Source organism: Fulmarus glacialis, unplaced genomic scaffold, assembly GCF_000690835.1.
Source record: "Fulmarus glacialis isolate BGI_N327 unplaced genomic scaffold, ASM69083v1 scaffold14675, whole genome shotgun sequence".
NCBI classification, from domain to species: Eukaryota; Metazoa; Chordata; class Aves; order Procellariiformes; family Procellariidae; genus Fulmarus; species Fulmarus glacialis.
Genome location: NW_009212429.1, coordinates 15,558 through 20,184, shown reverse-complemented (window position 1 = coordinate 20,184; position 4,627 = coordinate 15,558).

Here is a 4,627-nt window from a genome sequence, read left to right as displayed (position 1 = left end):
TGATTGTGGATGAAGGGTATGATGGTTATGCTACCTCCACATTTGTCCTCGATCTTTGTTGTGTAAATTACTTTGACAACAGTTTAGGGAGAGTACTGGCAAGTTGGACAGGGATTAGAGACGGACAACAAGAATTAGGAAGTATTAAGATGCAGCTAAAGTTCAAGGAGTCTGGTTTGCAGACAGGTGAGGTGGAATGGGATTGAGTCAGACAGATCTACTGTGGAAAAATTGGGGTAACAGGAGTTCTTGAATCTAGCAGACAAGGATAACCAGCAGTTAGTGGTGGAAAACAGATGTACTTGAATCTTAAAAAGGGTTTATGTTTTAACAGGGAAGGTAGTTAACACTGAAGCTACATAAAATTCTCCACTGATGAGTAGTTAGATCAAGTTTAGATGCTTTTAAAAATAATTCAATTTCAAGAACATGATCACGTTTAAACTCTCTTGTGGCCTGTACTATACAAAAGGTCAAAATAGATCAAAGGACTCTTCTAATGCAGTATGTGAAGAAAACTTCTAAGCTAATGTTCAGAACAAAGCTGCTCTTTTGGAAGCACTTCAGCTGATCTTGCTTCTTGGATAATCTTACTTTTCCATCAATTGGACTGTTATTTCTGTGGGGCTGTACTTATTCCAACTATTTACATTTGTTCAGCAGCTTCACAGTGGAGACCTTCAAGACTCTGGAATTGCTTACAAGAGAATTTGCAATTGAAGAATAAGCATTTCCATGCTGCCCCTTCCACTGCTTTGAAGTAACGTATGAGGCGTTTCTGCTTTTAATTTTGAAAGAGAGTATTTTTAGTGAAGGAAGCCTGATGGAATTAATTAGGGAAGACAAGTGCAATGTGGTTCCCTTTCAATGGATTGCTATCAAAGTTTCCATTATATTCTAAATTAGTTTAACTAGAACTGCATTCCAACACAATTTATTCACTTTGCTCACTTGAGCATCTGCCTTTCATACAGCCTTGTTCATCCTAGAACTTCTGACCCTTCCCAGAAATGTAGTTTTCTTGTTTGTGGCTTGACCCCTGTAGCCCCAGTTCTGAATGGCGTAGTTGTTGACTGGTATGTTTCAAGCAAGAAAACAAATAATGGATCTTTCATCTTCCATATATTGGATCAAAACTAATCCCGGGGGACAGCAGAGACCTTTAACTTGTTAAAACTCTTCTGAACACCTGGGCAGTTTGGCTTCTTTCCACCGACCAGCTTTATGGAATAGTGAGGAGCCTAAGAAAGAGGGGGTTTATTTCCTCTGTGTTAACGAAGGGTGTGCAGTTCATCTCAGAAGTCAGCCGCCCGCAGGCTAGCAATGTTTTTGGCATGAGTCTAACTCCTGTCTGGTCAGTGGAGAGGAGGCGTGTCTCCGGAGGAATGGTATTAAACTACAGCTGGCTGTGTTCAAGTGTGGTTTGGTGTCAGTGATACTACGTTCTTGTGCTTACATCGATCTCCTGCGAATAAACTGTTTTCAGCATCCTCGCCATGTAAGTGGATGTCAGCCTCCTCTGTTGCCGTGAAAGATCGCCTCCCTGCATGACAGTTGCCTCCTGCCTTTCCCTTCTAACACTGCAGCGTAGGAATAACAGTTATCTGCAGGGCATGTGTTAGTTGCAGTGGTGGAAAAGCATTTTTTATGAATGTTTGCACAGCTTCTGCTGTAGCGACTTATCTAACTCAAATGAGAAACTGGATTTTGTTTTTAATAGCAGCAGGAGTCCGGGCAGGCCCTTTGTACCACCTTGGGATCCCTTGGGGTGCTGCAAAAGCTGCAGCAACAGCTGCCCTCCCTCTTGCTGTTTATGTCTTTGGAATGGATCACAAGAGCATCTGTTCTGGCGGGTCCAAGATGGAAATGGACCCTCTTTTCCAACTTTGTTTATTCCCCTAAGAAAACATCACCATGGAGGACAGTGGGGTTCTCAGCTTAAACAGCAAAATGCAGAGCTATTGAAAAAAGTGGACTGCTCAAGAATATGAAAAGTCAGAGGTGTGAAGCCTAAAACATCACCTTAGTTGATGTGCATCAAGTGATGTGCACCTGATTACCACCTCCTGAGGATGGAGAAGGTCTCCTGTTACAGATTCCGGGTGCCAATAGTGAATAATTAATTCAACAGCACAACTGTGCTTTCAGGGCAGATAACTGAGATTGCTGGTGTGGTCATGATTCAGTTTATCTTGTGTTTGAACTCTTACAGTATCATACAGTAACAACTTGTCCTGTTGAAATAGGATAGAAAAAACACGCAGATGGAGGAATACGTGCTGGCTATGCTTCCTGGCTAGGAAACTGTCTTGTGGATGCGGTGTTACGGAAAAGGGTGTCATGAACAACTTACACATTTCTGGTGTGAAACTGTAGCTAAGAAGCGAAATAATTAACGGAGGCAGAAGAATATGACATTGTATGTTACTCCTGTGTGAAGTGTGGATTGCTGATTGGAATAGAGCCTATACTTAAGTGGGTCAACACTCCCAGATGGATATTCACAATTTTGCAAGCATAAAAGGATGGGAAGTGAAGAGCAAAGCTAATGTGAAGGTAAAGCTCAGTTTATTCAGAAAAAAATATGTAGGTGACTTGACTACTGTTGCAGGTAGAAGGCAGAAAATGAGATATTTCCAGTAAAGGCTTAATAATTTGATGGGAAAATGGAGTAATGATATCTAATGACTGCAGTGATGTTAATCTAAATTAGTTCAGACCAGACCCTTTTTTTTATTTTTTAAAAATTGGTGAGGGTTATTAACTTTACCTGCAGTTACAAGACCGTACAGTCATAGTGTTGGAATATAATCTAGTTTAATCTAGGTATTCTCCATGCTGCATGCTGACAGCAGCCATATATAATGAACATATTTCCTCAGATCATTACTGTGTACCCCTTGTGACTGTAGACATATTTTCTTTCACTAATAAAAACTTTCCAGGTTTTTATTGTTCAGACAGATCACAGTTACTGAATTTTGTGCAGTACCTATTTGCTTTTGCTGTGTTCCTGTTATACAAATCAGTCAACAATGGTTCACAGGTAAAGCTGTATAGCTGCTCTTGTCCTAGTCCAACACACGTTTATTTAGCACCCTGACTGTAGTGTCCACCTTACCATTTATGAACTTCCAGCTTCCCATTCCTTGGGAAGATCTTGTTGAGATTCTTAGACTTATTAATAAAGTCTAAGAATTCACTTGATGTGTGAATTTACTTCTGTCCCTATCCCAAACTTCATCTTTCTTCTTTATGTTCTTCTGTTAATAGACTAGTAGATCTTCAGGGTCTCTTTGCAATATTTCCACTCATAGAAATAGGGCTGCCTTTGCATTTCCTGCCACTAGAATGACCTTACTGTGTATCACTCTTTTTCCCCAATCACTTCAAATCTTACTGAAAAACCTCTTCCTTGCCTCGCCTCCTAACTTCTGCTATTTCTCTCTGTAGCTGTGTTTTGTTTAGATGTGAAGTTTTGTGGAGAATGCTATGTAAAAAGATGCTACGTACAGTTGAGCACAAGGACCAGTGGAGAAGGACGTTGTATCAGCATTTTCTGTTCCTGTGCCAATACTGCTCTCCTTGTGAGGGAGCTGGGGAGGCTTTGTGCTTCTGCCTCTGTGATCTTTCTCATGTTCGTGATAGCTGGTGCCAACTTCAGTTTCTCCATGTAATGATGATTCTGGACATTGCTGAATGAGGGCACTTGATTGTCTACAAAATACCACTGATGACTCTTTAAGAAAATGCAAGTTACACCATTTCCAGGTTGGTAACTTGGCCTTTTTGTTTAATAGAAGTAGGTTTGGTGGTGCTCAGTCGTTCCCAGGTGTACGCATGGTTGCATGAATGACATCTGGCAATATTTTTTCCCCTTACGCAGCTGCTTGCCATCTGTTGCTAAGTTGAAAAGTGAAGAAGTTTTAAATGTGAGCTGAAGGCTGGAGCTGCTGAATTGATTTCAGCAGCGCTTCAGACTAAAGCACAGGAATTGTATTTGTGTGATTACAAGTTGTTCTGACAACCTGTCCCTTGCAGCTGCCAGAGTTGAACTGTTCATGGTTACCTGAAAAATGACTTTAACACGGTCATGTTGTCAGGGCATTCCATTAAGTGCTCGTGTCCTCTCAGGCTAAACATCAGATTCAGCACGTGTCCACCGTGTCTCAGAGCATGTTTTAAGGTGAAGTAATTCTTGATGTAAGAGCTTCCTCCTTGACCTGGAACGCTGAAGTCAGACTTTCTGCCATTCACAATGGATGAGTACCCCTCTGGGTAGGAAAATGTGACCTTTCCGTGCAGCAGCAGAGCAGCCCAAGGTGATGGAAGAGCGTGTGGTAAGTGAAATAAATATTCTCAGTCCACACCATTTCCAGGTAAGACTTTTCTAAGCTCCCCCAGTCAGAGATAGACAAGTTGTGTCGTGTGGTTTGGTTACTTTAATACTCTGCTGGCACCTGTTGGAGATAAACATAACTTTTATGCCCTGCTGCTTTTGGTAGGTAGGTGGAATGCTGCTCTGAACCTGCCTGCATTGCTCTCCGAAAAGCTATTTCAAATTAATCAGATGAATGTTATTATTTTATAGCTGCTCGTGTTTCCTGCTGCACCTTAATACTTGTAA